General features: G+C 41.3%; 1 protein-coding gene across 3 annotated transcripts in view; it reads right to left on the bottom strand.

Annotated features, from left to right (window-relative positions):
• Window positions 1-23,946, bottom strand: part of diaph2 (diaphanous-related formin 2) — a 567,387-nt gene that overhangs the window by 265,071 nt on the left and 278,370 nt on the right. The gene's annotated exons all lie outside the window — the stretch shown is intronic.

The raw sequence follows: 23,946 nt of genomic DNA, 5'->3' as shown, positions 1-23,946 counted from the left end.
AGAAATAGGTGATTGATGAGAGTAGGGCAGTGAATGTTGCCTACATGGATTTTATTAAGGCATTTGACAAAGTTCCCCATGGTAGACTGATCCAGAATATTAAGATGCACAGGATTAACAGTGACATGGTCGGATGGATTCAGAACATGGAACAGGAATGGGCCCCTCGGCCCACAATATTTATGCCGATCATCATGCTTAGCTAAACTAGACTTATCTGCCTGCGCATGACCCATATCCCACTATTCACTGCACATCCAAACTAAAAGCCTCTTAAATGCCACTATCATATCTTTGGTACCACCACCTCTGGAAATGCATTCCAGGCCCTCACCACACTCTGGGTAAAAAAAAAAAACTTGCCTTGCACATTTCCATTAAACTTTCCCCCTATCACCATAAAACTATGCCCTTTAGTATTGGACTTTTCCATCCTGGGAAAAGGGTTCTGAGTGTCTACCCTATCTATGCCTCTCATAATTTTATATGTTTCTATAAAGGCTCCCCTCGACCGCTGACATTCACGAGAGAACACTCAGTCTATCAAGCCTCTTCCTGTAGCCGAAACCCTCTAATCCAGGGAGCATTACATTAAACCTCCTCTGCACCCTCTCCAAAGCCTCCACTTCTTTCCTGTAATGGGGCGACCAGAACTGCACACAATAGTCCAAATGCGGCCTAACCAAAGTCCTATATAGCTGCATCGTGACTTCAACAAAGCCCCCACAATCTCCTCTCTTGTCTCCCACTATAACCTGGGATAGTTCCCAACAGGCCCTGGGGACTTATCCACTTTAATGTTCTTTGCGATGTCGTAGAGCAGCATTTCTCGTAGTTGGCTGATTTGTTCTTTTCATATCTTTCTTTCATTTGTTCTTTGTACTTTTTTATACCCCTAGTATCCTTCTCTCCTGACTCTCAGTCTGAAGAAGGGTCTCGATTCCAAAACATCACCTAATCCTTTTCTCCAGAGATCCTGCCTGACCCTCTTAGTTACTCCAGCGTTTTGTGTCAATCTTCAGTTAAAACTTATGGGGTTGTCATCTCTATCACCAAATTCTTCCACCGCAACACCAGTCATCTGACCAGGCTAGTTTCCAAAGACAAGGTCCAGTATCGTCACCGAGTAACCACATACTGTTTAAGGAAACCTACTTGGATATACCTAACACATTTTGCTGCATCTAATCTTCTTGCCCTGAGTCTCAGTCAATATTGGGGAAGTTAACGTCAACCACTACAACAACCCTGTGGTTCTTGCATCCTTACGTAATCTGTCTACATATCTGATCTGCTAGCTCCTGCTGGCTTTAGGGAATCCTGTAATATAATAGAATTAAGAGTAATTTCTTCTTTTTTTTTTTGAGACTCAGTGGACGTACCCTCCAGTGTGTCCTCTCTGAGTACTGCTGTGACTCTGCTGAGCATAACAACTCTTCCACCTCTTTTACCCTCTTCTCTATCTCATTTAAAACATTGAAACCCAGGCACGTTGAATTGCCAGTTATGGTCCCCTCGCAACCAGGATTCCATGAATGCTACAACATCATAAGCAGTGAACGCTACAACATCAACATCGCTAGCACCGATCCAGGCTCTAATTTCATCACCTTTACACACAATACTCCTTGCATTGAAGTAAACACACTTCAGGACTCCATTATTCCTATATTCATGAACCTCTCCCTGCTTGGGCTTCCTTTGAGACCTATTTATCATATCCTCCACTTTCTCAACAGCCCTTCAATTTGCTGACCTGCTGCTCCTGTGCACACCCTCCTGCCATTCTAGTTTAAACCCCTGCTGAGTAGCACTAGCTTACTGAAAAAAGGCAGAGGATTATGTGGCACGACAGTATTCAGGCGTGAGGTTTGTGATCAGTGAAGTTCTGAGGGATATGTGCTGGGACCTCTGGTGTCTTGTGATATTTATAAATGACTTGGACAAACGTAGATGGATTGGTTAATAGGTTTTCAGAAGACATAAAGATTGCTGGGGTTTAAGAATGTGAGGAAGGTTGCCAGGTAAGCGTTTAATTCGAGCAAGTACGAGGTACTGTACTTTGGGAGGTTGAATATAAAGAGAAAATTTACAATTAATAACATGACCCTTAACAGTATTCACACATGGGCCGAGGAACCGGGGGGGGGGGGGGGGGGGGGGGGGGGGGGCAGCACCCAGCCCCCCCCCCCCCCCCCCCCCACTTTTTTGGCTAGACATGTTTCAGCTTTGGACGAGGCGCTGCTGTGCTCTGAGCAACCTGGTGATTGGAGAGCCAGGGCGGAGGGAGGGATGGAATCAGAAGCAGCGGCGGGGGCAGATGCGGATGGGGAGCCGAGGCTGGCAAGTGTTTGCGGGGCTAGCGAGATGCTCGCCACAGCTCCGGTCAAGGAGCAGCCTCAATGCAAGAGTCCCAGGCCGTCGGAGGCGGCCGGGCCTCGGGTTGAAGGTGAGGAAGAAGCGTTGCGCCGCTGCCGTGAGAGTCTCTGTGCCAAATTCATCCTGGTGACCGGCATGGACCAGGCTGCGGCTCGGTGCATCCTGGAGGACAACCAGTGGCTGCTGGAAGTAGGTACCAAGCACTGGGTAGAGGCTGTGGAAGTTAGTGGCCTTCAAATGGGGGTGGTTGGAGAAAGCATCCTGCTTGCCTGCTAGATTTTCACCCTTACTGTAACTGCAGGAAAAATGTTCCCAATGTTGGAGGAGTCCAGAACCAGGAGTCACAGTTTAAGAATAAAGGATCCATTTAAGACGGAGATGAGGACAAACTTTCTTCACCCAGAATTGTGAATCTGTGGAATTCTCTGCCGCAGAAGGCAGTGGAGGCCAATTCACTGGATGTTTTCCAGAATTAGATTTAGCTCTTGGGGGTCACGAAATCAAGGGATATGGGGAAAAGGCAGGAACGGGGTACTGATTTTAAATGATCAGCCATGATCATATTGAATGGCAGTGCTGGCGCGAAGGGCCAAATTGCCTATTCCTGCCCCTATTTTCTATGTTTCTATGTAACTTGCTCATGCTTGAGTATATGGCAATAAATCTCGACCACTTGATTTTGAAGTATTCATGCATGGTGGAGGTATAATGTAGTCACAGAGTGATACAGCATGAAAACAGGCCCTTCGGCCCAACTTCCCACACCCGCCAACATGTCCCAGCTACACTACGCGCTTTTGGTCCATATCCCTCCAAACCTGTCCTATCCATGTATCAGTCTAACTGTTTCTTAAATGTTGGGTTAGTTCCTGCCTCAAATACCTCCTCTGGCAGCTTGTTCCATACACCCACCACCCTTTGTGTGGGAAAAGTACCCCTCAGATTCCTATGAAATCTTTTCCCCTTCACCTTAAATGTGTCCTCTGGTCCTCTATTCACCTACTCTGGGCAAGAGACTCAGTGCATTGAAATGTATATTTCTAATGCATTTTAGATTTCTCGAAAGTCTTACTTTTTAAAAAGTAACGTTTCCACAACCATATACTCCCTTTATTAATGTCATGGTTTGATGATTCTAAATTCAAATCAAAATGAAATGTACGTCAAAAGGAGAACGCTTACTTTCAAAATACTCTGATTTTTTCCCAGAGCAAAACATAATTTGCATGACTTTGCAAAATCAGGAAATATTATGATTATTTCTTAACCATTTTTCCAACTACAAACAAAAACGAAGCACCTGAAATTTTAACACATTTAAAAGTTTTTTGTCAAATATTCTGTACCGTGGTAAGCACTGTTGTCGATCTCGGGAGGGGGGAGAGGGGGAATAACAAAAATAATAATCACCTGCTTCTATTGGAAGAAACTTGGAAAAGAGGAGAGCCGGGACAAATCCTTGCATGTAATAAGCTCAGACAGTTGTAAGGGGGTTTTGATAAGCAGATTGTTGGACGAAGGCAAGAAATAAAAAGACCGAATGTGTGAGACAAAAGAATTGAAGAGTTATGAATTACGAAGTTCAAGGAAGGAATGTAGGTTGAATGAGAAGGAGAGGGGCAAAATAGGTGTGAGTCAATTTGGGGCACAAGAGAGGGAAGGGTTGTGTGGGGAAAGAAGGCAGAGGTGTGGGGGAAGAGTGGTTCGTAATTAACTCATGTGGAGAATTCAATGTTCATAAAGTTGGGTTGTAAGCAACCCAAGTGGAATGAGGTGCTGTTCTCCCATTTATGTGACCTCACTCTGGTAATGGAGGAGGCCCAGGACAGAAAGGTCATTATGGGAATGGGTGGAGGAGTTAAAATGGTTAGCAACTGGGAGATCCAATAGGTCTTGGTGGATCAAGCATGTGTTCAGCAAAATGGTCACTGAGTCTACGCTTGACCTTAAAGAAAGTAGTCCTTCCAGGTGAGACTGAGGTTCAAGTGCACTTCCTCTCACCTCATCTGCTGCAACTGATGTTCCCGATGTGACCTCCTGTCCATCAGTGAGTCCAAGTTTTGACTTGGCGACCATGAGAAGGACAACGTTTAAAGTAGATGTGTGGGGTATGTTTTTTTTTGCACCAAGTGTGGTGAATGCCTGGAACAGGCTGCCAGGGCTGGTGGTGGGGGCAAATACGATTGTGGCATTTAAAAAAACTTTTCAGCAGGTACAAGGATATGCAGGGGATGGAGGAATATGGATTTTGTCTTTGCGCCATGTTCGGCATGACGTTGTGGGGTGAAGGGTCTGTTCCTGAACTATGCTCCACGTTTTACAGTCCCATCGATATACAGGGAATGGAGGGATATGGAGGAGAGTAGTTTAACAGCCTCATGTTAAGCACAAACATTATGGGCTGAAGGATCAATTCCTCTGCTGTCTTGTTCTATGTTCTATATATAAAATATATATATATGGTCTAATGATATCTCTCTTGGCTATATCTAAAATTTGACAGACTTTATTCCCTTTGTGCAACCAGCAGTGAGAATAATGTGTAGGTTTAAAATTAAGTCCCTCGCACATATCATATCTTAAACGGTCATTCTAAACTTTATATGGTAATTCTAAATTTGAGGTGACATCACTTCTTTCCATGGGAAAAAAAACCTTGCGGCTCCCAAATTAATCAAGATTAATTAATCTCTAATGAATCAGTGACCTTAAAGAAATAGGCGAGGTAAACATTGTAAATATATTCCAGAACTCAGACAAAGCCAGAATGTCATGGGAGATCAATTAGTACATTAATAAAGGCACACCAAAGAACAGGCAGCAGTATTGCTATTACATCTTTTACTGTTTTATTTTTTTCACATCAAATTATGCCCTTAATATGTGACTATTCTATTCTTTCTATTTGTACATGAAACAAAATAAAATGTAAAACACAAGAAGAAAAATTTGAATTAAATAATACATCAATAAAATGATTCTGTGCATCACATCTGATTTGTTACTTTGCAGAATAGTAATTATTACTAAATGTAGAGGATCCCAAACTGGATTCACTAACGATGAGTTAATTTCTCATTCAAGTCATATATGTAGAAAGCACGAGGCAGAAAGAGACACAAATCCTTGGTGAGATGTCTGCCATAATTCCTTGTGCACCAACTGAGAACGCAGCGGCAGTGTTTTGTCACAAGGGCTGGAGTAATACAGTGGGAGGACATGAATAGGCCATGTTTCCGGTTGGGCCATTCTTTGGACTGGTTGTGAGGGAGGATGGGGAGCTGGAAGACTACAAAATTCAGGATGTCAATGTGAGCTACCCTGCTCACAATGAGTGTCTATGTCTGAATTTTAAACCAGCCGTCGAATGATGCAGGGTGTTACGGATCAAAGATACGCCTCTACGGACAGAGCCCGGCCATCATCTTCAAAACCTTTGCAAGAACTTTGTTTGATATTGGCAACTCAGCAGAATTTGTGGCCCACACATATAATGGAGGCTTTTTTTTCCTCATGTTGCTCTAGTGGCTGACCAATTTTTGTTCAAATCAATAGATGGGCTGAAAGGTTACAAAAACAAGAATGTATATAGTACTTCTATTATTTTGTTACAAAAAACGGTAGTTATACAGAAGGAAGCGCTTTAAATCTCTCCCAGCATTTGGGTTGAGGTGTGGATGGAAGTTTCTATTTCTAATCAACATCCAGCGACTCGGTGCAAATACAAGTGTGGGTAGGAGATGAGGAATGAATGCGGCCCCACTGATACCTTGTGGTTGATTACTGTGGAAACTGTAAACCAAAATACCAATAAAACCAACATTCACACCTGATAAACATAATTTAAGCAATACATTTCAAGGCGAATGAAATACCATTCCTGCAAGGAATCAATATCTTAAAGAGGGAAGAGTCAAGAATCACAGAGAGAATAAAAACAAGTAAAATAAAAATGTCTCAAAATGTAAGGCATGTCCATATCACTATTAAAATATCCCTTCTTACTTGTATTATATGTGAAAGATATTGTAACTTGCATGAAACTTCCTGAGCTAATTATATGTTAATAGAAGCTGACATTTTTCGTGCTTCTTTTCCCAATATAACCAAAGTGATAGGGTGATAGATGCTAGACAAAATGTGTACATACATCATGCAATGGCCGTATTAACCTTAATATACATCAAGTTTAGTGCTTGTGCACCGTGCCATCTTACGGGTTGATCTGAGATTGTCTTGTTCGGAAAATAAATGAGATGGGAATGCAATGAAATGCATGAATACATAATTATTTACGGACAGCCACAATTCAGCTCGCTGATCCCTCTCAAGTGGCAGCTGAAGACAACACACCTTCAGCTAGGATTGCACTGTGAAATTCCCTGCAAATGAAGTACAAAATCTGAAATATGAGGTGCTGTTCTTCTACTTTGCCTCAGACTTTAGTTTAACAATACCATACCAGTATTGGCATAACTTTTTCATGAATGCTGACCAAATACTTGTCTAGAGTACTTCCACTACACTTTCCTTCTTCTCCAAGTCCATTGCTTTTATGTCAGAAATGAACAAGCCAATATGATCACCTGATTCATTATGCTAACACGTTAAAATCATGACAAAGCCTGCAGCAGAAAAATACAAAGTTGAGAATTCTGGAAGAAGATGTTGATTTCTGGATAGCTCTCCTATCAAGAATGGCATTATGGCCTGGTGAAGTTGAAGATTAGGTTTAAATATCCATTTTGCCAAAATATGTTTTTTCCTCTGTCCCTCTTTTCAGATATTCAACATTTTAGACTGAATAGTTGTAACTTAATGTTGCAATGTTCATCTTTATCCATGTACAATCCAATTAAGGTTTGTGTAGGAAATAGGTATTCAAATTCAAATTATTTGCCATTATTATGAGTTGTATTGAATTTGTCAACAACTGCATATACATTGTTTATTAGCTTTAGTAAAATACAATCGTGTTTGGAATTGATGGTGACTTTCAATGTTAATGGGGCAGAATGACATAAATCAAAAATTTAAACGTTCCTGCTTTAAAAGACCTGTAATCAGGAGTTGCAAAATGTAGCTATCTATTCTTTATTTTTATTTCACTTATTTATAAGTTAATAAAGTCCATCTACTATTTTGATAAGCAGAGAATCCTGTTCCTTATGGAGTACCATATGTTCTTTATTTAACTTGGAGAATGTGTTAGAATTCATAACTGATGTTGTGACTGAATTTTTTGGTATCCCTCAAGCAATATATTGCTTGTATCTTATTTCACGAGCAATTGTCTTATTGAAATATGATTATTTTTCCTCAAATAAAGATTCCTGTATCTTTGTATGCACTGTGGTGATGTACCCAGATTTGGCACTATCTGCTCTTGTTTTCTGATATGCTGTCATTTCTCAATGTTCTTGCAGAACTTACTTACAAAGCTAAAGGAAATCCTAAAATATATATTCAAAGTACTTCATAAAGTTTCACTATTTTTACTTTACCTTACCAAGTTGATGTTACAATACTGTCCAGCTATTCTTCCACATTATCAAAAGTTGAAGAGTAGCATTCCGCTGTCATTTTACCAGTCTCTACAATTAGTCTGAAGAACGGTCCCGACCTGAAACATTACCTATCCATTTTCTTCAGAGATGCTGCCCGACCATTGACTCAAGCATTTGGTATCTATCTTTGGTATGAACCAGCATCTGCAGTTTCTTTTCATTTCATTTTACCAGTGTTAACTTAATGGTCAAGATAGTGGACAGACATTCAGTCATAATTCAGTGACACATGTCTAAATCCCATCACGGCAGATATGGAATTTAAAGTACTTTTCTTTGACATTTAAAATGATAATTCCATAACAATGATCATAAAACTTCTAGATTGTTATAATTAACCATAAGGTCACTAACAGCCGTCTGACAATCTTGCAACCTTAACTGGCTTATATCTAACCACCAATGACATTGACTATAAACTGTTTTCTGAAATAGCTTGGCTACTCAGCCGATTCATAGTCATCCAACATGGAAACAGGCCCTTGGACCCAACGTGTCCATAACGACCTACATGCCCCATCTACACTAGTCTCACCTGCCTGCATTCAGCCCATATGCCTCTAAATCTATCATATCCATTTACCTGTCTAAATGTTTCTTAAACGTTGCATAGTACCTGCCTCAACCAACCCCTCTGGCAGCTTGTTCCATACATCCACCTCCCTTTGTGATTAACAGTTACCCCTCAGGTTCCTATTAAATCTCTTGCAGTACTTACTTTAAACTTATGTCCTATGTTTCTCAATTTCCATACTCTGGTCAAGAGACTGTGCGTTTAACCTATCTATTCCACTAATGATTTTGTACATCTCTATAGGATCACCCCTCATTCTCCTCCCCTTCAAGGAATAGAGTCCTAGCCTACTCAATCTCTCAGTATAGCTCAGACAGCATCTTCGTAAATCTTCTCTGCACCCTTTCCAGCTTGACAACATCTTTTCTATAATTTGGTGTCCAAAACTGAGCACAATACACAAAGCATGTGACCTCAGCAATGTCTTACATAACTGCAACATGACCTACCAATGACTATACTAAATTGTGTGTAGGAAGGAACTGCAAATGCTGGTTTACACTGAAAATACGTTGGAGTAACTCAGTGGGTCAGGCATCATATCTAGAGAAAAGAAATAGGTGACACTTTGGGTCATCTTCAGACTGAGAGTCGGGGCAGAGGGAAACCAGAGGTATGAAAAGGTTCAGAACAAATCAGAGCCAGCACCGATGACCAATGACAGGTGGAGTCCACATTGGTCCATTGTTGGCTGTGAATGAGGTGATAATGAAGGGATATATGGATGCAAACAGTGGAACTGGCAAGATAACTGGGGTAGGGGAGGGGCGGAGTCTCAGTCCGAAGAAGGGTTTCGACCCTAAACGTCACCTATTCCTTTTCTCCAGAGATGCTACCAGACCCTGAGTTACTACAGCATTTTGTGTCTATCTTCTATACTAAATAGTTTGACGATGTGCCAAAAGCCTTCTCCACTTTCATGGAACTATGTACTTGCACTCCTAGATCCCACTGCTCTAAAACATTGCCCAGAGCCTTATCATTCAGTGTCTAGGTCCTGCCCGTGTTAGACTTCCCAAAATGCACCATCTCACATTTCTCTGTATTTAATTCCACTAACCATTCTTCAGCCCACCTGCCCAACCAATCCAGATCTTGCTACAATTTTAGACAACCATCTTCACTATCTTCAATACCACCCACTTTTGTGTCATCTGCAAACGTGCTAATCATGCCATTTATGTTCTCATCCAAATCATTGATAAAAATGACAAACAGTAATGGGCCCAGCACCGAACCCTGAGGAAAAAAGTGGAAAAAAAATTGTCCGAGTTGGTTATCTTAGAGAAATATCATTGGAGTGTTTATTTTGTCTGAGTGCGTTTTGTGATCTATACTATATCAGGATGATTGGTTTTGATTGATGTGTATATAATTTGAAAATGAATTGTTGAAATGTTATCATCCACTCTTACAGAGGGATGATAGGGACTCAAATAGGGAATAGAGACTCAAATCATGAATCCCTATTCCAAATGACAGACTATCATATATTTATTTTTTAGCAAAAATAACAGTATAAAGATTTTTTAACATTATTTATCCTAGTAACTGGAGCTAAATGAACAATGACATCTACCTTACAATGTGGCATTCTGGCCAGCTATTTCCCATCCAACTTATTACTGCACCCATCAGTCTTCTCATGGCAAACAGCAAAGTAATGGAAGGTGTTATTGACACTATTATCAAGTGCCATTACCAATGATCTAACCACTAATATTCGATTTGGTTTTCAAAATGACTGTTTGTCTCTTAATCTCATTAGTCTTACTGTGGATCAAAAGACTGAATATCAAGGATGAGGTAACAGGGACTGCCAGATGAATATTTGACCAAGTGAAGGAGTCCTAGAAAAACTAAAATTAAGGGCCATCAATGAGTAAAAAATACAAAGGTTGCAGATATACCTCACACAAAGGGAAACTGCTGTTAATCCTCAGCCCAAAATCCTCAGCATGCATGCTAGAATCGGATGTGCGGATACTGGATCTGTTACTCTGCCCATATTTAGCAACTCACCTTTATGCCCATTAATTTAAAGTTCAAGAGTTTATTGTCATGTGTCCCAGATAGACAATGAAATTCTTGCTTTGCTTCAGCACAACAGAATATGGTAGGCATGAATACAGAACAGATCAGTGTGTCCATATACCATTATATAAATATATACACACATGAATAAATAAACAGATAAAGTGCAAATAAACAGATAATGGGCTAATAATGTGCAGAGTTTTGTTTGAGTTGAGTTTAATAGCCTGATGGCTGTGGGGAAGAGTCTATTCCTGAACCTGGACGTTGCAGTCTTCAGGCTCCTGTACCTTCTACCTGAAGGTAGCGGAGAGATGAGTGTGTGGCCAGGATGGTGTGGGTCCTTGATGATGCTGCCAGCCTTTTTGAGGCAGTGACTGCGATAGGTCCCCTCGGTGGTAGGGAGGTCAGAGCCAATGATGGCCTGGGCAGTGTTTATCACTTTTTGTAGTCTTTTCCGCTCCTGGGCACTCAAGTTGCCGAACCAAGCCACGATGCAACTGGTCAGCATGCTCTCTACTGTGCACCTGTAGAAGTTAGAGAGAGTCCTCCTTGACATACCGACTCTCCGTAATCTTCTCAGGAAGTACAGGCGCTGATGTGCTTTCTTTATAATTGCATCAGTGTTCTCGGACCAGGAGAGATCTTCAGAAATGTGCACGCCCAGGAATTTGAAGCTCTTGACCCTTTCCACCATCGACCCAATATAAACGGGGCTGTGGGTCCCCATCCTACCCCTTCCAAAGTCCACAATCAGTTCCTTGGTTTTACTGGTGTTGAGGGCCAGGTTATTGTGCTGGCACCATTTGGTCAGTCGGTCGATCTCTCTTCTATACTCTTATTCGTTCCCATCAGTGATACGTCCCACAACAGTGGTGTCGTCAGTGAACTTAATGATGGTGCTCGCACTATGACCACCTACGCAGTCATGAGTATAGAGTGAGTACAGCAGGGGCTGTGCACGCAGCCTTGAGGTGCTCCCGTGCTGATTGTTATAGAGGCTGACACCATTCCACCAATTCGAACAGTCTGTGGTCTGTGACTGAGGAAGTCGAGGATCCAATTGCAGACGGATGCGCAGAGACCCAGTTCTGCGAGTTTGGTAACCAGCTTGGAGGGGATGATTGTATTAAATGCCGAGCTGTAATCAATGAAAGCCTGACATATGAGTTTTTGTTGTCCAAGTGGTCCAGAGCGGAGTGGAGAGCCAGCGAGATCGCATCCACCATTGATCTGTTGCGGCGGAAGGCGAACTGTAGTGGGTCCAGGTTTTTGTCGAGGTAGGAGTTGATTTGCGTCATGATCAACCTCTCAACGCACTTCATCACCACCAACGTCAGTGCCACTGGTCGATAGTCATTGAGACACGTCACCTTGCTCTTCTTGGGCACTGCTATAATTGATGCCCTTTTAAAGCAGGTGGGAAACTCAGACCTCAGAATTGAGAGGTTGAAAATGTTCGTAAAATCTCCAGCCAGTTGGTTCGCACAGTTTTTTAGAACACGACCAGGTATACCATCCGGTCCAGGCGCTTTTCGAGGGTTCACCCCTCTGAAGGATTTTCTGACGTCGGCATCTGTGACTGTGACTGAAATACCATCACAGGGAATGGGGGCTCGAGAAGGAACATCAGTGTTCTCCCCATCAAAACGTGCGTAAAACGCATTAAGCTTGTCAGGGAGTGATGCTACGCCGACATTCGAGCTACCTCCTGATTTCGCCTTGTAGGAGGTGATTGCATTCAGGCCCCACCACAGCTGCCGAACATCTGTCTCATCCTCCAGCTTGGAGCAGAAGTCCCTTTTGGCCTTTTTGATGGCCTTACCAAGGTCATATCTGGACTTCGTGTAGACCACTGTATCATCAGACATGAATGCCCGGTGTCTGGTCTTCAGAAGAGTGCGGATCTCAAAGTTCATCCAAGGCTTCTGATTGGGAAACACTTGGAAGGTTTTTGTAGGGATGCAGTCCTCCACACATTTCTTAATGAAGCCTGTAACGACTGTGATGTATTCAAATTCATTTAAAAAGGACCACTGACATTAAAAATGTTTTTTTTTTTGTTTGTATTTGATTAGGTCATTGTTTATTTATTTTTTAATTAATTAACAATAACTAGGTGTGTTGAATACATCAATTTCATAATGATATTTATCTTTTAGATTTAACAACTTTAACTACTTTTTTAACACGTTTAACTTTTTTTTAAACTCAAGTTTAACTATTTTTAGGATTGTGTTTGATTTTCAGGACTGTACAACTCATGGAGTGGAGGGCAAGGGCTGAGCTGAGATGGGTTAGATGTTTTCGAAAAACTGGAGAAACAATGCTTGCAGTTACCTTTGTAGTTTAGGTTGGCTGTGATTTCGCTGGAAGATAAAAGTGTGTACAGCCCCTTCGCTCAACATGTCTGGAGTCCACCTTGGGGCCAGGCCAGCTAGCATCTGACAAATCTGAGCTAGCTTGTTCCCCAATTCTGCTAAGCACAAGCATGGAAGTCAGGAATGAGCTAATTCATGCACTGCTGCCAAACAACACAATTGGTGGCCAAAGAGAGGCATCATTCATCACTTTTTCATTTGCTGGAGCAGGAAGATTTCCAGCAGTTGCACATTTTGACTACAATCTTTTCCTCCATAATGCTGACACTTGCTCACAATGAATGCGAAGTAATGTAACTGCCTGTAAGCAAAATCTCACACAAATCATGTATAATTAAAAAAAAATCATTGGGATTGGTTAACACAAATTCTAAGAACATTAGTGAATTTGCAAGTGTGAGACAGAACTATGATGGGATGATCATCATACTGTTTTGCAGAAGGACATGCTCATGCATTCAGCTGCACCTGTTACTGGTTAAAAAAAATTAAATGTGATCAGAAATTGACTGAGCTTCCATGTCCTTATGGTTGTGAATCATCAATTGTGCTATTTATGGGTGCAAAATTCAGATTTCATATGGTACCCTTCAGAATCAAATCTTTTGTGAAACTGAATGCACATTCTCTGGGGAAGTGCATTTTCTATTGTTTGGCAAGTCACCATCTCAGCTTTCAGCAACTAAATCCATTTACCCCCCAGTGGAGGATTAAAAATCAGCGCACTTCACAGAAGCATTAAGCTTCAGGGTGATTTTTGTAAACTGAAATTTGTGGTTAATTATGTAATTTCAGGCAATTCTCTTTAGGTTTAATAGCACAGTTTCTCGGATCCTTCACACTCTACAGAGCTGCTCAATGACACCTCTCAAATCTCGAATGGTCCAGCACTCCAAAATTATGCAATCTCACTAACACTTTCTTCTGCAGCTATTGCGATTTTTATTTTTTGTTACTAACTTCTGATTACAATATGAAATAACATCAACATCTATCCATGCAATGTAGAAACAAGGAACTGCAGATGCTAGTTTACAAAAGAAGACAGAGTGCTGGAATGGCATAGTGGATCAGGTAACATCTCTGGAGAACATGGATAGGTACCATTTTGGGTCGGAACCCGTTATTTTAGAGATACAGCGTGGAAACAGGCCATTCAGCCCATAGAGTCCACACCGACCAGCGATCCCCCAGCACTATCGTACACACTAGGAAACATTTACAATCTTTACCAAACCCAATTAACCTAAAAATCTGTTTGTCTTTATGGTGTGGGAGGAAACCGGAGCACCCAGGGAAAACCAACGCGATCACAGCGAGAATATACAAACTCCATACAGAGAGTACCCGCAGTCAGGATCGAACCCTGGTCTCTGGCGCAGTAAGGCAGCACTTTTACCACTGCACCACCGTGCTGCCCAATCACCCTTCTTCAGACAGATTGTAGAAGGGCAGGGGGAAGAAATCTAGATGTCGAGAGGGGCAGGAAAAAACCTAGCTGGTAGAAAGCTGACATAGATGAGCAGTGTCATTTGACAGGCAGATGGGTGGACAAAGGCCAGAGAAGAAAAGGCAGAAGATGAGATAAAAGGTAGACAAAAATACTGGAGAAACTCAGCGGGTGAGGTAGAATCTATGGAGCGAAGGACTAGGTGAAGTTTCGGGTCGAGACCCTTCCTCAGTCTGAAGAAGGGTCTCGACCCGAAACATCACCTATTCCTTCACTCTATAGATGCTGCCTCACCCGCTAAGTTTCTCCAGCATTTTTGTCTACCTTTGATTTTTTCCAGCATCTGCAGTTCTTTCTTAAACAGGTGAGATAAAAGGATTAGACCCTTGGACAATTGGAGCTATTGGACCCTTGAAGACCGAAAAAGGTGAATTTATTATGGGGAACAAGGAAATGGCAGGAGTTGAACAGGTACTTTGGATCCGTCTTCACTAAGGAGGACACAAACAATCTTCCCGATATAGTAGTGGCCAGGGGATCTGGGGTGACGGAGGAGCTGAAGGAAATCCACATTAGGCAGGAAATGGTGTTGGGTAGACTGATGGGACTGAAGGCTGCTAAATCCCCAGGGCCTGCATCCCAGGGTACTTAAGGAAGTGGCTCTAGAAATAATGGATGCATTGGTGATAATTTTCCAATGTTCTATAGACTCAGGATCAGTTCCTGTGGATTGGAGGGTAGCTAATGTTATCCCAATTTTTAAGAAAGGCGGGAGAGAGAAAACAGGGAATTATACACCAGTTAGCCTGACATCGGTGGTGGGGAAGATGCTGGAGTCAATTATAAAAGATCAAATAGCAGCACATTTGGATAGCAATAACAAGATCGGTCTGAGTCAGCATGGATTTATGAGGGGGAAATCATGCTTGACTAATCTCCTGGAATCTTTTGAGAATGTAACTGGGAAAATGGACAAGGGAGAGCCAGTGGATGTAGTGTACCTGGACTTTCAGAAAGCATTTGCTAAGGTCCCACATAAGAGATTATAGGGCAAAATTAGGGCACATGGTATTGGGGGTAGAGTGCTGACATGGATAAAACATTAGTTGGCAGACAGGAAACAAAGAGTAGGGATTAACGGGTCCCTTTCAGAATGGCAAGCAGTGACAAGTGGGGTACCGCAAGGCTCGGTGCTGGGACCGCGGCTATTTACAATATACATCAATGATTTGCATGAAGGGATTCAAAGTAACATTAGCAAATTTGCAGATGACACAAAGCTGGATGGCAGTGTGAACTGCGAGGAGGATGCTATGAGAATGAAGGGTGACTTGGACAGGTTGGGGGAGTGGACAGGTGCAAGGTAGATTAAGTTTATTGTGGATAAATGTGAGGTTATCCACTTTGAATCAAAATCAGGAAGGAAGATTACTATCTAAATGACATTGTTGGGAAAAGGGGATTAGTACAATGGGATCTGGGGGTCCTTGTTCATCAGTCTATGAAAGTAAGCATGCAGGTACAGCAGGCAGTGAAGAAAGCATGTTGGCCTTTATAACAAGAGGAGTCAAGTATAGGAACAAAGAGGTCATTCTGCAGTTGCACAGGGCCCTAGTGAGCACACCTAGAGTATTGTGTGCAGTTTTGGTCCGCTAATTTGAGGAAGGACATAATTCATGCATAATTTTTCAAAAAAGATCTTTCTATATTTTAACAAAAGAAAAATGGAAACAATGAGCAGTTGTGCAGCTGTGAACTCTCCACCTCAGCTGTACTGTTAGTTGAGGTGGCTAGCCAGCTCCTAGTGTAAATTGGATGATGCCTTCTTGTGGCTGCCTCAAAACAACATAGATGAAGATTGCTTCTCTCCCAGATTAATTCTCTGTCTGTAAAACCAGAAGTTGTGACGGAAGGAAATTAAATGTTCATTTACTGGAGGAAGGAGTGGGAGCAGCTATTAAAATAGTTATGCTTTTTTGCTTATTTAAAAACAGTGAATACTGTGCAGCCAGCACATCAGGATCTGAGTGGAGGTTAAATGATTACATTTTTGACATTAAAATTCTGCGGATTTAAAATATATTAAGATACATCAATAATTGGATTAACATTTTCTGTAATTTGAAACTGCATAATTTGCGCATGATTCTGTTTATTTTAGTTTGCATCTGTATTACTTAAAACCTTCATAAAAGGTAAACTTAAAATCTACTGAAAAGTTCTTTACATATGCTTTAAGGAGTGTAATTAACAAGGGCATCTCCACTTAGAAAGTTGCAAATCATTCAATACTCCAAGGTTATTGTGGAAGATAATCACTCCGTAGTTAACCAGTTGCCTTAACCAATGCTGTGCTCACGAGCATTCAGTGCATCCATGTATAATTTTAATCAGAGCACATCGCTCATAATTTACCAATTATTTTTGAATTATATAATGAGATAAATATTGTTGAGAGATGTTAACTGAGTTGTTAAAATTCACTATGAACATTGCAAGTTTAAATTGAGTTTGAGAGTACCTCACATTACGGCCATTCAGATTACGAAATCCACCTTTACAGAATTCACAAATCACTACCCAAAATTCTGAGATGTGAAATCAAATCGTAGTCACAGAATTTAGGTGAAACAAATAAACAAATTTTTTCATGATTTTTACACATACCCTGGGAATGCAACACCCTGAGGGTCACAGGCACAATAATTATTATTGACACCAATACTATCAATCATTGTATTAAAGACTGTTGTGCGGCAACTATCGTGTCTATGATGTTTTCATTAACTGTTTCACTCTCCACAGATGCTGCCGGTCCTGCTGAATATTGAGTAAGCTTATTTCCTACTTCCATGATCAAAGATATCTATGTGTAGAAAGGAACAGCAGATGCTAGTTTAAACCGAAGACATACACAAAAAGCTGGAGTAAGTCAGTGGATCAGACAGCATCTCTGGAGAAAAGGAACAGGTGATGTTTTGGGTCGAAACAATTCTTCAGACTTCAGATCCGTCTTTTTGTGTCTGTCTAAGGATATCTACTTCATTTGAAAGATGACTACAGCCTCATTCCCACTCGAACCACAGTGAATATAACATTTTACATCCTGTATATTTAATACCTAAATTAACCAAGATGGTATAAGTATTCCTTGGTCAATAAGACTAAAATGAGCAATTGTAATGAGCTATCAGCAAGATTGTTCTTGACTAGATCAAGTTTGCATCCTTTTCTTTTTCACCTTTTAGGTTTGTCTTCTGTGATATCTTCAAGAGCTCGTGTAAATGCCAAGGCGATTCCTTCAATATAGTATAACATAATGTAACAGTAGCATGATATACTTGTTCCTCTCCCACCTCCCCCCCCCCCCCCCCCCCCCCCCCCCCCCCCCCCCCCCCCCCCCCCCCCCCCCCCCCTTGGAAGATAAGCAGTCGGCAGGCTACAGATTGTAAAGTACTTTCAGCGTGGCTCCATGCATTTAGCAGAAGCTGCGTATATATTCCAAATGAACTATTGAATTGAATAACGTAAACAACATGCCAACAACAAATGGTGCATGCTGAAAATTAACTTATCAAAACTTCACTTAAACCTCAATGAATTAATAGGTTTAAATTGACAATTACAATTTTAGTTATTTTCCCTTCAAAAGGAAAATTTAAAAAAACTTGGAAATCAACATAATATGTATGTAAAGCATTTGTAGTGACACACTGAACTGCAACATTTTGTATTTCCCTAATTTTCATGAATATTAGGCTGAAGTGTCACCACATCCATACATCTCCCAGGTCAGTTGAACCACTATCCCACCTGGCCTAGAGCAGACATGCAGGTCCCACAGCTACTCCTCACTAAATACATCAATTTCAACTTCCAGATTATATTCCATCAGTTGGGTTCCTTCCCTAAATGTCACTATCTTTTTCCGCCTTTAACACGTTCCTTAAAGTTTTCAGCATCTCTTCTAAAAAATGGCCTTACTTGGCCTCCATGTCAAATCTGGTCTGATAAGGCCTATGTCATATGTTGGTTTTTATTATATAAAATCTGCTTTACAAATTAAAATTGTGGATGATAAAATCCAGCTTCATTAAAATCTGATTAACTGAGTAACCGCTAAGGCCTCGGTGCCTTAAGAAATGAAATGTAGAAGAATATGAAAGTAATTATGTTTCCATTGTGCTCATCATGCAATACACAAGTGGTTGATTGACCAAAGTCAGTCATGCATAATACCCATGGGACTTCATAAGGAATTACTTTTCCAGAAAAATATATTCATTTCAGCAGGAACATTTGCATATATCATATCTTATATAGCTTTGGTGAGAAGTACATTTTATTTATTAACTTGTTTGGGAGTCCAGGTAATGGCCCTGTCTAACAGTGCGAGTTCACCCACGAATGACCCCGAGTGAAAGAAAAAATCAGACTCGTGGTTGTGTACGAGATTCCAAATTTATGTTCAAGAGTTTAACCGCGTTCCCACGGGTATTACTAAGTTTGCCGTTTACTTGTCATTTCTGCGATGTTCCAAGTTCGTCTCCCGAGTTACTCTTGAGCCAACAACGTCTACTGACATGTGGAAAAATCATCACATGGTAAAAGTGATGACATACCGGGTTTTTTCCACTATAAAAAGCCCTAGCCTGAAGAACGATCTCGACCCGAAACATCACCCATTTCTTTTCTCCAAAGATGCTGCCTGACCAGCTGAGTTAGTCCATCATTTTGTGTCTATCTTTGGTTTAAACTAGTATCTGCAATTCCTTTCTTCAAACTTTTAGAGCAGTTTGTTTCAAGAAACAATCCTTCCAAAATTGCATTCAAAAGTCTATTTGAACTGCATTTGTTCAAGGTCTGGCATCAATCATAGGCTGTTTTCTTTGTCGGGAGGAACTGCAGATGCTCGTTTACTCCGAAGATAGACACAAAAGGAGTAACTCAGCGGGACATGCAGCATTTCTGGAGAGAAGGAATGGGTGACGTTTCTGATCGAGTCCCTTCTTCAGACTGAAAAAAAAGTTTTGACCCTTCTCTCCAGAGATGCTGCCGGCTTGGCTGAGTTACTCCAGCTTTTTGTGTCTCGTAAGATTGTTTTATTCCCTTAATTTATCTATCATCAAAACGTTGGTAAACTTCTAACAAAAAGATTAGGTAAATTGAACATTAACTTTATTTTTCCCCCGACAGCAAGGTCCGTAGACCAGAGGGATAGCAGTGTGTGTCTCTCTACTCATGCAGCATGCCCGTCAGAGCAGCCGTCCCACCGTCGTGACTTAAACTGTATAAAAAGCAGTGGCTCAAAACATTGCTGATTAGGCAGATCTGCCCAGAAACTACCCCTTTCACACTCACCCCAGCCCTGGGAAACAAAGTTTTCACAGCCCTACAGTCACCCCAGCCCGCCCACAACCTCTGAATGAAAGACAAAGCTCAAACTCTGCACCGAGGTCAGGATCGAACCCGGGCCTCTGGAACTGCCAGGATGGTAGAAAAGTATCAATTAAAAGCATTGAAAGCAAAATCTACTGATGATAATTTTTTATCAGTTAATAAACAGCAAAAGCAACTTGACAGCGTTTAATTGATAAAAGATTTCCTGTCTGAATTGGTATCAATCTGGTATTTTTACCCATCTTTGGTATGTGCATAATGAGGTGTGGAAGGGACAGCTCTGACCTTTAGCCGCTCTTGTTATGCACTCAACATGCAGGGCTATTTGGTTATTTTTTAATCTTTATCCTGAGATAGGAGAAATAAACAAAAAGATCGCTATTGACATTCTCTGAGTTGTGATCTATTCATGCAGAAATTTCCACGCAGTTAATATAATTGGCAGCGGCAGCTTTTTAAATCCTTCTTACCCATTTTGTCACAATAACCATTTTAATTTTGCGCATTGTTATTCTTGTTACCCTGGATAAAAGATTTTTATCCCATAAATAAGAATCAATAATAGTGAGATGCTTGCTTCTAATTCTTCTGTTCCTCTGATTCTCTCTCCTGTCCTCCTCTCTCTCCCCCTTCTCCCCCTCGCTCACTCCCCATGGGCAATCACTAGCAAAGTGTCTGCCCACACAGTCAGTACACCTATCATACACCTGTCTACCGTACTAAGTCACCCCAACTCCTCCCACTCCCCCCCGACTCCCCTCCCCTCCCCTCCCCCCCCCCCCCCCCCCCCCCCCCCCTTAACTACATAACCAAAATACATTTTGTAGGTGAAACACGCTGTAGCCAATGTAGTAGAGGGAATGGTTGTTTAAGGTAGAGCATTGAGTACTATTCACGCAGATTGTTTTGTTCTGGATGGTGCTGAGCTTTCAAGTGATATATGAGGAGAGCATTCTAAAACAATCCTGACATTATAGAATAAATCATTTGATGTGTCAGGAGGCAAATCATATTACACAGGACACCCGACCTCTGACCTGATCTAGTTTTTGCTGTATTTCTGCGGCTGGTTCAAAGGAGTTTCTGGTCAAAGTTAACTTCCAAAATTTTGATGGTGAGAACTCACTAATAGTAATGCTTTCAATCATAAAGAATATTAGGTTCCACGATTGGAATTGGCCATTGTTGACATTTGGGTGGCAAATATTTTGGCACTTATCAGCACCTACCTGAAAATACACATTTTGTTACATGCATGAGTCTAGGTCTAAATCTCATTGAACGCATAAGTGCCCTATTTTATTTGCTGAGAATGGAACTTAAAATGGTGCAGTTATCGTTATAATTTAAACTTATGATGAAAGGTAGACTATTGATGAAGGAGTGAAGGTCCATTGGCATTGCCCTGAGGAACTCTTGGAGTGATGTTCTAACCAGGCAGACTTCTAACCACACAATTTGAAGCAAAAGTTATTTTCCTACTCCTTGTAAACATGAACCCTATTCTGGGTATTGCACACTATTTAAAATGTTAAGTACTTCTGTCTCACTGCCTCATCTTATACAAGATAAATTCTTCACCTCCAAACCTTCCAACCCAAAAGACTAACCTAATTTGCAAGATCAAATTTAGGGACTTACTGTACCATACCTACTTTTAATCAGAACTAAAAAGATTTGGGTTACAAGCTACTATTTCTTTACAAAGAGTGGATGGATTGTTATTTTATCTTGAACATTCTGGGTGTCCTGAACCAATTGGCAAGAATCGCCTTTGTGCAATTACTAAAGCGCACCAGTCAGGGCAGATGAACACATGACTTCCACAATCTACTGTTTACTACTCAGGGGAAAGAGGAATTTAAATTGAGTAAAACAATGAGAAAGTGAACATTGCTTGTGTCGTCACAAATGAAAAATGCTGATGTATAAGTTTCTGGCTGAACGGACTTGGGATGAAAATTGGGCATTAACTTTTTATTTACAAATAATAAATTATGGAAATGAAATAATTACCAAACCTGATTATAGAGGCATAAGGGAGAACAATGGTTGAAAGTGAGCTTTATTTACATAGCTCATATCTGAGATACCAGAATTAACATGTTACAACAGTGTAAAAACTATCGAGGGAATAAACTTGAAATTTGCTCCACAAGCAACCTATGGGCCTGTCTCACTTAGGCAACTGCAGGAGACTATGCAATCGCCACATGTTCGCGGGTAGTTGCCTAGGAGTCGCCTTCATGGTCGTGAGGAGTTCCCGCATTCTGGGAACTAGTCGCGGCCTCATTATGATCGCCGTATTGAAAGATTAGCGGCAACTAGAATGAAGCCGCCATGGAGAGTAGCGAGAATTCTTGAGCCGTAGGTGGGTCGCCAGGAGGTCCTAATGGTTTGCCAGGAGGTCGAAGGTTCTCGGACGTTCTCGTAGGTTGTAGCCGGTGCTGACCGGTAAATTTCATTGGCTCATTGGGGAAAAAAACGGTAAGCAGTAGTTTTCAGAACCAAGGATACGTTAAATGTCCGCTGAGTTTCACAGCCGTGTTTCTCTGGCATCTTAAAAGTTGTCCCCACTCCTTCTCTCCTCTCTCTCCCCACCCCTCTTAAAGGACTTAGCCGTTTTTAATTACAGTGCCAACCTTCCTGTTCATCGCGGTGTGTGTCTGCATCACCTTGGCTTTGCACCGTGTGAATTTTTTAGTCAGGGCAAGCGGGGGAGCGCTGTCTAAAAAATTCACACGGGCTGGTGAAGGAAGCGATGTGTGTGTGTGTGTTCCACTCTGACAGTCGCCGTTCCAGTTGCCTGTTTTTCAGGCGACTGCCGGCAACTTGACACTCGCCGGCAGTCCGCTGAAAAATCGCCTGTGGAACAGGCCCATTAGATCAGTTCATTTCAAGGAATTACATTTACAAAAATCACTAAACATAATTGCAACAAAGCAGCAATTGCACATTGTACACAATGAGCAACAACAAACTATAGTTTACATCAATAAAGGGACTACCTTTTTCTGTTGAAATAAGCATTCTTATAACTAAACAAAAAGGCTAAAATTTGGATCATTTCTGCTTGCTTAGGTTTAAGGCAATGTACCAATAGAGTGCTGGATAAAAGGAATATTACCTTTTTTTAAAAACATGTAATACCTTGACAACAGGCCGTTTGAACAGTCAGTGATGTTACTTGTTTTAAATGACTGTTCATAGTACTATTGCAGAATTTACATACTTGCTCAGTCGGGCTTTAACACACTTAACACACAGGTGCCTAACCTACAGTTGAAGAGGTATAACATTTGAATAAAGGTAATATTACAAGACACACTACATGAGTAATGTGCAAACGAAAATCTATGGGCTAGGTTAACGCTTGGTACTCTAGTTGTTGCAATTCTACAATCCAAAGACAAGGATGAAAAATCTGTTAATTCTCCCTTACAATAAACAGCAAAATACTAATGAAGATTGCCCAATATCTTGATCAATGAAAGATGATATGACAATGTCAACATTTTGTTGGCTCTGCGGTCAAGAAAGAATTGATGCACGAGCTGCAAATCTTACTACAGACTACCGGTCTACTCACCGGATGTAAATTGGAGCATGCTCTACAATCTCTGTCCTCTACTGGACTCTGTACTTGCCTCATCCTGGGTGCCAGATGGCTTCTTCAAACTGGGGTTTGTGGGCATGTGTCTCTTACCCAGCTGTTGGAAAGCTGAATATATATATATATGATGGTTTGGGGATGAGGGAGAATATCAAAACAAGAGAGGGAAAGAGAAACAAATGTCTAGTAGGAAGTACAAGTCTCTGAGCACATTTCTGTCCCTTATCCATCCCAGGCTATTGTGAGAGGCAATCAAAGAGATTGCAGCGGCCTTTGCAAAGATCTTTGTACTTTCTCTAGCCATAGGTGAGATCCCAGAGGACTGGAGAGTATTCTAGGCTGTTTCTTTGCTTAAGAAAGGAAGAAGTGATAATCCTGGGAAGGAGTAACAGGATAATTAGAGATAGTCAGCATGCCTTTTTCCTCGGCAGATCATGCACCACTAACTTTACTGAGATTGTTGAAGAGGTGATGACGTGATTCTTCTGAAGAGAGGAGGGGAGGGAATGTTGTCTACATGGATTTTATTATGCCATTTAATAAAGTCC

This window comes from Leucoraja erinacea, chromosome 12, assembly GCF_028641065.1.
Source record: "Leucoraja erinacea ecotype New England chromosome 12, Leri_hhj_1, whole genome shotgun sequence".
NCBI lineage: Eukaryota > Metazoa > Chordata > Chondrichthyes > Rajiformes > Rajidae > Leucoraja > Leucoraja erinaceus.
This window is presented reverse-complemented; position numbering and strand designations above follow the sequence as displayed.